This window comes from Trichosurus vulpecula, chromosome 5, assembly GCF_011100635.1.
Source record: "Trichosurus vulpecula isolate mTriVul1 chromosome 5, mTriVul1.pri, whole genome shotgun sequence".
In the NCBI taxonomy this organism is placed as follows: Eukaryota; Metazoa; Chordata; class Mammalia; order Diprotodontia; family Phalangeridae; genus Trichosurus; species Trichosurus vulpecula.
In genome coordinates, this window is record NC_050577.1 from 276,396,429 (window position 1) to 276,407,526 (window position 11,098).

General features: G+C 40.9%; 1 protein-coding gene across 2 annotated transcripts in view; it reads right to left on the minus strand.

Annotated features, from left to right (window-relative positions):
• Positions 1-10,636, minus strand: part of SPATS2 (spermatogenesis associated serine rich 2) — a 146,970-nt gene extending 136,334 nt beyond the window's left edge. Inside the window, exon 1 of one of the 2 annotated variants that reach the window (XM_036761753.1) lies at positions 10,265-10,636. The gene's annotated coding sequence lies outside the window, so the exon portion shown is untranslated. The remainder of the gene's footprint in view (positions 1-10,264) is intronic. The other variant, XM_036761754.1, reaches the window with a different exon arrangement.
• Positions 10,637-11,098: the final 462 nt, after the last annotated feature.

Sequence of the window (11,098 nt, forward strand, 5' to 3'; positions counted from 1 at the left end):
CATTTCTTCATCACACAATATTAATGTATACAACATTTTCGTGGTTTTACACACTTTAAATCAGTTCACTTAAGTCTTTCCAGATTTTTTTGAAATTATCCTAATTATCATTTCTTGTAGCACAATAATATTCCATCACAATCATATACCATAGTTTGTTTAGCCATTCCCCAACTGGTGGGCATCCTCTCAATTTCCAATTTTCAGCCACCAAAAAAGAGCTGCTACCACCACCACCTTCTTGATATCTGCTCTAGGGCCCAGATGTAAACAGCCCAAGAATTTGAAGCTAAGAGCTTTGAATAGCAATGTAAGTAACCTAGTGTCAAGTGGTTCGATATCAGAAAATGATAGGACTTTATCAGTGGAAAGGGCACTAAAGAACGAACCATTACCACCTGTTTTGCTACTGTACTCTAAAAACTATGGTACCTGTCCATTTTATTTGCAGCTGAAATTTCCCATACACATTGTCTTCCCATTAGAATGTGAGCTCCTTGAGAGCAGGAATAGTGCTATTTTTCTATTTGTAACTCTAGCATTTAACATAGTGCTTTACACATTGTATGTACTTAATAAACAGCTTCATTCCCATGTGGCCAGAACACTTGTGGGAAGAGGCACCTTTCGTGCTATAGGACCATTGATTTTTTTCTGGTGATGTCATTGTACTGTTTTCACTGGGGCTGCTCACTCTTCAGTGTGCCACATCTCTGCTGGGCACATTATTCCATTAGTCCTTTGGTGACGGCTGTGTACACAGTCTCTGCTCTACTGGTCTTTTGGTATCTCTGCTGGTTCCTGGTCTTGAAACAATTGATGGGAATGTTTTCTCTGTTGGCATGTTCTGCTATTTCCTTGGTGTCTTCAGGCAAACTGCTTTGCTGGTCCCTAGAGGTCCTCTGGTAACTGCTGGGCATGGCATAGCTGTGTTGTTCTTTATGGCTGCTAGGTTATCTTCCTATCACTAGCTTTTGGGCTCATCCCTTTAGGGCCAGATAAAATATGTTAGCTTTAGTCTGTGAGGGTCCAGTGGCTAAAAACTCTTCTTGGTAAGGGTAGGCCAACAACCTCAGCCACTATTTTCAGCCAAAAAATGCTAGACAAAGTACCCCATGGCCAAGATTGAGCATTATGACTGGGTGGAGACCAAAGCTGTTATAAAGTATATACATATGTATGTACTTATATATGCATATTCCTATATTCACATGTATGTTTATATATAACTCCTCCCTCTCATTTTCATTTTTCATCCCTCTTCTCATCTTCCCCTTCACCTTTATTTTCAATTGCCTAAATAGATGCATAGAGTTCAGAACAAAGAAAATTATAGTCCCACTCTCGACTGCACCAGGAGTATGATGTTCACGTCTAGGAGCCTCATATCAAGAAGAATATGGACAAACTGAAGTATGTCCAGAGAAAGGCAACCAGCTTGGTGAAAGGACTGGAGACCACGCCAAATAAGGATTGCCCACAGGAAGTGGCATTCCACCGATGGAAAAGCTTGGAAAAGTGAAGACAGTAGGGACATATCTGTCTTTATTTGAGGGACTTTTATGTTGAAGAAAGGTTAGTTTGTTTTTTTTTTTTGGTTATGGAGAACATAGGTAGAAGCAATAAGAGAAGTTTCAGAAAGGAAAACTTTGGCTCTCTCACTCTTTCTAACAGAACGGAATGGAGTACCTCAGGAAGCACAAGACTTCCCATCCTTGGAGGCTATAGCCACTTGGGAATGTTATAGATAGGATTCCTGTTTAAGAATAGGCTCAACTGCAATTTGGAACTATTGGCAGGCTTGACTTGGCTGTCTCATGCTGCTTTCCACAAACTCAGTAGTTTAGCTCCCTCAGACTGCCTTTCTGTTTCAGCTAGGCTGCCGTGCCTATAGTCCCCATCCCACATACTATGATGGATATTTCTGTGGGAAAATATGCCCTAGGTTTATGTGGGGCTGTACTATTTTGAATTTTTTCTCTGTGCTTTTTCAATGCTTTTGTTCTGAACTAATTGTGTCCTCTGATGGACTGAAGAAAAAGGAAGCACTTAGGTAGGGGGAATCATAAACCATGGTTTTTTCAAGACTGAAGACCCAACAAGTACCTTGAACTTAGGGCAATTCTGGAGGCCCCAAGTTGCTATATGTTGTTTACTGATTTTTGTCAGTGCGTGACATTCTATCTGTAATGGAATTTTACATCACTTTTTCTCATTAAGGGATTCATTTCTAATTGTTCCACATCAGTATGCTATTGTTGCCATTTCTAGTCAAATAACTATACTAGTCTATACTTTTAAAGTTTTCTCCAAAGTCTTCTGCTTAAAGCTGCTGCCTCATATTTTAGTTCATAGTGAAATGTGTGGGTCTGTCTAAAAGTAGGACACATGGTCTGGGTGCAATTCTCTGAAGGGAGAGTGGGTGAGATTCCATGATTCTCTTTATTTTGGTCTCATCCATCCTCTTCAGTTGATCAACCCAGGAGAGTCAAGGTACAATGAGCAGAATATAAGACACAAGAATTATGTGACATAATACACACACACACATGCATGTACGCACATATATGTTTAACACGTCATGTTAAATATAGGAAGTAGACTTCCACAATAAAGTTTTCTAAAAAAGAGATTGTGGTATTTATAGAAAAATACTTTCTTATGAAGGCAAAACAGAAAAGATCTAATTCTTTCAGCTATATGACACCAATAATCTAGACACTTCTAACTTGGAACGAATGGCATTTGAAAAAAGACAAACTAACCTTTTTAATACGGCTTTCTATTTTCTTGTTTTAGGCATATCATTTGATAGCATACTGTCAACATTAACAGAATTCAAAGAAAAAGAAATTTTGATTCCATCTTCTCTTTCCACTGCTATTAAATATGGGTAAAGAATCCTTGTATCAACTGCCCAGCAACAACATTAATTACAGCTCTGAAAGATGGATCCTGGCTGTATGTAGCTCAAGCCTTTTTTTAATTAAATGCCAGAATAATGCGGTCCATGGAAGCAAAATGTAAATACGCCATTAATACTGAGCATATTTTGAGAGCCAAGGAGAAACTGATCACCCTAATGTTATTTCACGATGGAGCAGTTGGCCAACTCAATTATGTTTGGGTTGTCTCCCCAATTCCACCTTCTGTCACCGATGGAGTAAATCAGGAATTTAATCTAATTCTGCTTAACTTTCTAAACAGTAAGACTTGAAATTCCAAGGAAACACGATTCTAGTATCAAATAACCCTTTAAGGGCCTTTTCTATTTATGTGGACTTGAAGCCTCCCAAAGTATCCTATGGGCAAGGCCCTATTTTTGTTGTCATCGTGTCCAATTCTTGGTGGCCCTGTGGACCATTCCTGGCAAAGTTACTGGAATGGTTTGCCATTTCCTTCTCCAATGGATTAAGGCAAACAGAAATGAAGTGACCTGCCCAGGGTCACACTGCTATTAAGTGTCTGACGCCAAATTTGAACTTAGGTCTTCCAGACTTCAGGCAGTGCTCTATCCTCTGTGCCACCTAGCCACTTCCTACGGGCAAGGCGACATTCAGCAATTACAGATTGTGTTTTCTGTGTTCTGAGAACACTAACACATGGTACATCACGTTAGATAAGATTTGCAGTATCAGCATTTTATAGGCTCTCCGACTACAAACAAAAGCCACATGTTATTGTGAATCCAGCAGACCTCATACTGCCAACTTAGAAATAGTATCACAGCAGTAGGGAACTAAAAAAACAGCAACACAAAACCTGGGTAGGTATTCGACAAACTAGTAGATACAAGTCACTAAACCTTAAGAAAATCAAAGGAATGATTCGGTTATGAGACAAGGGTCTTTCAGTTGCATAGAACTTTTAAGAAAGTTCTATGAGACATATTAAGATAGAGCTTTTAAGAAAGAGGTCCCATCTCATAGCAAAGGTCTTGTTGCAACTAACCTAGCAAAAAGCTTGCCACGTGAAGAAAGGAGACTAGAGGTTAATAAGGCAATATGCTCAAGAGCTGAAAGAGGGTGACTGGATAGAACAGAAATATTTGAATAAAGCAATTATACACAATCAAAATCAATATAACACAGTAGTAGAGAAGTAAGAAAACAGCAGTGGGCTAACTACTCTGATGTGTTGGAATCAGGAATTATGTGGATAATTTAAGGAAGAACACTGTAAAAGCACCTGAGCTAGAGCTTGAAAACAACAAAAATTGACATTACCAAGTAGACTATATGTATTTGGACAGAAAATATAGGTTTTATAAATTGGTCTTTTCAGACACATCCTATAGTAAATAATAGCAGCATCTTCAAGTCAAAAGGGAAATAATATATTCACCTATCTACCCTGATCCATTCCATAATTAACTCATATGCTCCTTACCACAAGTATTACTGGTCAAAGATTAGGTTATGTCCTTTAAAATCATATACTTATAATTAAATCATTCTCATAATCATTCTTCTATATTCAAGCTTCCCCAAACCACATCCTTCCCTTTCCCAATAACGCAAGGCTACTATTTAAGGTTCTGTTCCAATAAAGTGGCTCGCCTGGCTCTGCAGACAACAGACACTTCTCGACTAACCTTGTTAAAATGAGTAGTATGGTCAGCTAGAAAGTGGTTAACAGTCTAAATTAACTGGTTAATTTAGGTCACTGGGTACCCAAGCTACACCCACAAACCCACAGATAGTTGCATCATATCAGGGATTTGTGTCAGAATCAAATGAATTCTAATTCTCTAGTCATCTAGGAGGACATACTGCCTAAAGTCAATCCTAGGAATCCAGAAAACTGGTTAGAATCTTAATGGGTATTTCAGAACCAATCTGTCTTTAAGGGATCACACTGCCTCAAAGTAAGGGAAAATTCAAAGATAATTTCACTAGGATAACTGGGAAGGTTCCAAAATCTACTCTGTGAGATCCCAACTAAAAACCTCAGAGCAACTTTAGGACACCCCTGAGGCAAGAGAAACACTGTAAAATGTGGAAGACATGTTGGGAAGTCTTTATATTTATCACAATAATGAAGACAATTATTTTTATAGCATTTGGAAAAAATGAAGTAGGAGACCAGGCACAACTTGAGACCATTTTTTGTCACTCTGCAGTGACAGTATATTTCAGCATGTTTCATGCTTGCCAATGTGTGATAACTCATTTTAGCTATACAGATGACAGGACCAAACAATGATTTCAGCAATGACTTACTGGCATCGTACAGACCAAGTTAACATCCTCCAAATTCCCTTCCTATTCTTCCCACAGTTAGAAGCCTAGAACATAAGAAAAAGTAGCCAGCAAACAAATGAATTTTTTCAAGTGAAAAATGATAAAATACTCTGAATTTCCTCAAAGGCAGATAACTGGCACAGATTGCTCCACACTGACAATGCAATTTTCAAATATATATATATATACATATATATGTGTGTGTGTGTGTGTATATATATATATATATATATGCATACACACAGAAAATTTTGTTAAGATGATTATGTTTACAGGTGTGGCTGAAAAGCTCAATATGCAATAAACAGTATCTTCCACACTGCACACATGTAAAGACAGCATATTTATTAAAATACTTGTTTCTATCTTTTGTTTTTACGTTATCTACATTTCCTAATGTATCCCAAGGAACCATTCCTTATAAAAAGAATTTAAAGGAGTTCTACAAACTAACATATCAAAAAAGTCTGATATTATTTGCCATATTCCACACACATAGTACCATAGGTGCCCTTGGATACCTTTTCTTTGGGGCCAGCTCTATCACCAAAACTTCAAAGCACCATTTCGATTATGCTGCCACCGCTGTTCTTTTCCTTTACGTTGTATTTTTTTCCTGGTTTTGCTTACTTTAATACACTTCAGTTCATATAAGTCTTGTCATGCTTCCGAATTCATATTCTTCAGTATTTACAGGCCAGCAAAATCCTATTACATTCACATACCAAAACTTGTTTAGCCATTCTCCAAACAATGGGGATTTACTTTGTTTCCTGCTCTTTGCTATTACAAAAAGTTCTGCTTATGAATATATTGGTGCATGTGGGACTTTTCTTTTTGTAATTGACCTCCTTGACAGTGTAATCTCTGGGCCAAAAGATAAAAATATTTTAGACACACTCACTGCGTAATTCTATATTGCTTTCCTGAATGGCTGAACCAGTTCACCAACAATACATTAGCGTGTCCATCTTTCCACAATTCCTCCAACATTGGCTATTAACATCTTTTAACATATTTGCCAGTTTGCTGGGTGTGAAGTGAGACCTCAGAGCTGAGACAACATATTTAATAGAAACTTCCATCCCTTGCTCCAGCTGAATTTTTCAACTGATTAATAAGAAGACAAGTCAAAATGAAATTTAACCTTTGCCAGATGGCATACTCATATACATGGCTAGGGACCAGACCTGTGATTTAATTGGCATAGTGAACTCTTGCACAAGTAAACTCTATCAAAAGAGGCTGGTACCTTCCCTGCAATTTAGTCTTAGAGAGTTGCCTAGAGCACTGAGAGGTTCAGAGAATTATCCAGAATCACAGGGGCAGTATATGTCAGAGTCAGTACTTGAACCTATGTCTTCCTGGCTTCAATGCCAGCTTTCTAACCAACGATACCATGATACCTTATATTCTATATGAGATAATATATGGAAAGTGCTTTGCAAATCTTAAGTTGCTATACAAATGTGGTAGTCATTATTAAAACAGCACTTGAATAAAGACAGTGCTGCTGCTAGTAGTTTCTGAGTTCTTACTGTCAGGATTTGAGTTGAAGATTATCTAGTGATACATCCTGCCTAAAAAATGCTATTCCATACACACATATGCACACATCAACATTTATATTGCAACTTAAGGTTTGAAATGTACGTTCATAAATTATTTCATTTTAACCTCACAATAATCCTGTGAAATAGGTACCAGAGATAGAATTATCCACATTTTATAGATGAGGAAACTGAAGCTCAGAAAAGTAACTTCCCAGAGTTATACGAGTATCAGAAAGATTCACACCTCTTGACTCCAAGTCCAGTGTGCTTTCATAATAAAATTCATACCTAAAAGTGAATAAGCATGATAATCATAAACTGTGGCCAAAACATTAAATGGAAAACAAGTTTGTAAATCGCATCACTCATAGGTGTAGTACCTCCTCCAGGACCCTAATTTGCTATCTGGGTAGTCAGAATGTAAGAGTAAAACCAGGAAGCATGAAATTTCATTAAACACCCTCAAGATAGCAGCTAGAAGCTATCCAATAGGAGCTGCAAAGGAGGGATGGACCCTTTTAAAGGTAAAATCAGTGCCCCGGGATGGAGAGAAACCAAATCTCCAGTTGTCCTCTTGTTCATCCCTTGATAACCGCAGAAGCTACCGGACTTCTTTCTGTGGAATAGCATAAGAACAGGTGATCTTTATGCTCTTGAAGTAAAATGGCTCCTACAGAATGATCCAGCTCTGTTTAAGGTAGTGCTTGCTTCCAGCAGAATATCATAAGCAGCCAACGCAGAGATGTTAAGTGTGTGCCTCTCTTGTCCATCAGAATTGGCAGCTTTCTGATCCATTAAGATCACCCTTCCATTCCCAAGTCTTTTTGTCCCATCACCTACAGCTATTTCCTCAGGTCCCAGCTGTTTGCTCTACTCTGACCATCTCTTTCCTTCACAATTTCCAAGAAGTTACTACTTACATTTAGGGTGAATATTGTTATTGTTGGGTTGTTTCAGTCATGTTTGACTCTTTGTGACCCCATTTTGAGGTTTTCTTGACAAAGATACTGGAGTGGTTTGCCATTTTTTTTCTTCAGTTCATTTTACAGATGAAAAAACTGAGGCAGAGTTAAGTGATAGTATCTAAGGCCAGATTTGAAATACTGAAGATGAATCTTCCTGATTCCAAATATAATACCAAATATAAAGTTAAAAAATACCATGAAGACTGGGACACTCTGTGGATTTTCTCTGGTTTTCTGAGGTTTTGGCCCCACATACACTGAAGAGTATCACATATACTGCATCCTTCAACACAAGGCTAACAAAGCAATAGATGTATCTAACAGAGGCAAAGCGAACTGGTAGGTAGAGTTGGCCTCAGAAGTCAGGAAGACCTGGGGCTCCAGTCCCACCTCTGCCATACCAGCTCTGTGTTTATAGTCAAGTCTCTTAACCTCTCAATGTCCCAAACAACTTTCTAGGACTGCAAGTTGCAGAACAGTTTATGATATAAATTGGTATGATGCTACCCCAAGGATCTCCCAACACCAATGAAATCCTATGTAGGGTTGCCCTAGAAAGCAGGGATGAGAAAATATACCTCCCTCCCTTCTATACAAAGGTAGGGACCAATTAGTAATGCTGAACACTTCATATGCTACAGACTTGGATGATGTGTTAGTTCTGCTTAACTGACTTTTTCCTTTTTTTAATTCTTTGTTATAAAGGATGTCTTGAAAGATAAGGGAGGAAGAAGGATATATTTGGAAATGAAGCTCATGTAAAAACAAAAGGAATCAATAAAAAAAAATTTTAAGGCGTACCAAAAAATCACAAATATAGGCAAAAAAACCCCCCAAAACCTGGGACCTCAGAAATGCTCTCAAACAACAAAAAGCAGGATAACCCCTCAGTAACTTGTCCAGAATCAGTATTTCACCTGACTTGAGTTTCCACCAGTTCACTTTATTTACTATTGCAACTTTGTTAGAGTCTAGGTAGGAAAATAAGAAACCAAGCAAGCAATCAAGATTTAGTAACAGGCAAGTCTGTACTGTCATTAATGAACCCACTGCAAATCAAATTCTCAATTCTCAAATGGATTCACTTTTCACAACATGCCAAGGAATGAGATAGTTTAGAACACTAAATGCCCACAAAAAATGGACTTTAGGACAGTTGAAAAGTAGCTTAATGCCACTAGCTTGGTCCCTAATCTATAAACTTATAGTCTCCCAATAATCTTAAGTAAGCAAACCTTATAGAAGAAAAGCTTTAAATTGGATTTGTGAAGATCTGAGCAGAGGCAGCATTTCAAGAAACAAAGTTAATCATTCAATCTAGACTGTAAGAGGCCTTTTTTTTAAATACCAAAATTGTTTTCCCATAATCTTTTCAAACTATTCTCAAAAAGGAGGGTAGATAGAAGCATCACCATCAAGAAACAATCCACAGAAGTGGGATTACTATCATGAAGTCAACCAATTTTGCATATAAAACAAATGGGCAATTGCTAAATGTGAGAATATATAATTTTTAAAAAATGAACCAGTTTAGCTTTTTATCAGAGCTGCCTAATATAGTTCCAAGGGGGTGGTAGCTAAAACAAATATAACAAAGGAAACAAACTCCTATCTTTCACCAAAGCCACAGATTACTGGATTGCAACTGACTCAACTCAAAGCCAAATGTCTATCAGTAATGCTCTTCTCCTGCTCACTAGCCACAAGTAATTTACATATAGTAGTAATTATTGAGCAGAGGGGGAAACAAATGTTATGCATATGTTATCAGAATGAACAATAAATAGTCACCAAATAACCAAAAAAAAAAAAAAAGAGTTCCCCACAGCAGAGGCAAGGCCTGAAAAGGATCTGGATTCCAAATAAATTCAATCATCCTGAAAAAAAAAAAAAGGAACAGACCACCTATACCCTTTCTTCACCAACTCGTCTCACCTCTTCTTTAATACACTTTTACATCTTTGCTCTCCGTCATTTATTCTTTTTTCCCCCATACCTCGGGTCCCCCTCTTCTCTCCTTTCCTCTAGTTTAAAATGCTATTTCCTTAGATACCTCCAACTCATCTCACCCATGCCCTGTTACCTTCCATATGCACTATAGCCCAATGGCTTTCCCATTTCCCTAGTTGTTCCCCTCTTTCTTACACTACATTATTACTATTACTACCTACTCCACTGGCTTTCCAAGCCACCAAGTCCCCCTTTTACTCTATTGTTTCTCTGCCCTGTGCCCCCTTGGAAACCTCTCGGACAGCCCCTAACCGTCTCCTCCTCCTCCCCCCCCCACCCGCCCCCATCGCCATCACCTCCTGCATGAGCCTCTCTCGTCCTCTCACGGTCTGCATCCCCAGGTTCCCATTTCCCCCGCCCCCCCCAACCACTCCTGGCCCCTCCCCCACCTGGGTCGCTCAACCAGCTTCTCCCCTCCGCCCCCTTGATTTCCTTCCCCCCCTTCCCCTACCTCCAGTCTCTTCCCTTCCTCCCTCCCCTCCCCCAGACTCACCTCACCCCTCCCCTGCGGTCCCTTTCGCTTCGGCAGCCTCCGGGCTCTGGGATCCGCGTCCGGGACGCCTCGGGGGTCTGTCAAGAGGAAGAGGGACCTTTTCTTTTTCCCCTCTTCCTCCTCCTCCTCAGCCGCCGCGTTCTTCCCCCGCTCTCCACGTATCCGCCGCCGCCGCCGCCGCGCCTCCCCCACTTCCCACCTCGGCAAGGCCCCGGGGGGCCCGGGCAGGGAATCACCTCCGGGGCCGAGGGGGTAGGAGCTCCAGCGTATTCAACCCGACCCCCTCTGGGGGGATATCTGCCCGCCCCACCCGAGAGCCTCAATCAGCGCGTGCGCCCGAAGCGCTTAGCGAGCCGGGCGCGTGCCCGCGTCGGCGCGAACCCGGGCGCCGAGCTCGAGGCCGTTGAGGAGGTGGGGAACAGCGGGCAACAGGCTTGTCTAGGTACGCGGGAGTTCGGAGGCGGCACGCGCTGGGAGACCCTCCGGGGAGGAGAAAGGGGGGAGAGAGGCTCCTGTTTAGTCCCGCCTACTTCCTAAGCCGTACTTCTCCCCAGCACTTGGCACCAATACTTCGAGCGCCACCCTGACCCTCACCCCCCAAGTTGGGGGAGCACCAGTCCAGCCGAGGAGGAGAGTGAGGGACGAGGGAGAAGAAACGGAGGCGGGAGGGGTCGCGAGCGCACGCGCAGAACCGTCTCTGCCCTCAAAAGCGGGCGGTAGCGGCGCGCGCTGGCTGGCGCGGAGTTCCGAGTTCCACCGGCGGAAAGAGCCGACCTTTTTCCGGAGCTTGCCGAAGACGAGAGCCGGGGAGGAAAGGGATGGATTAGCTCCACC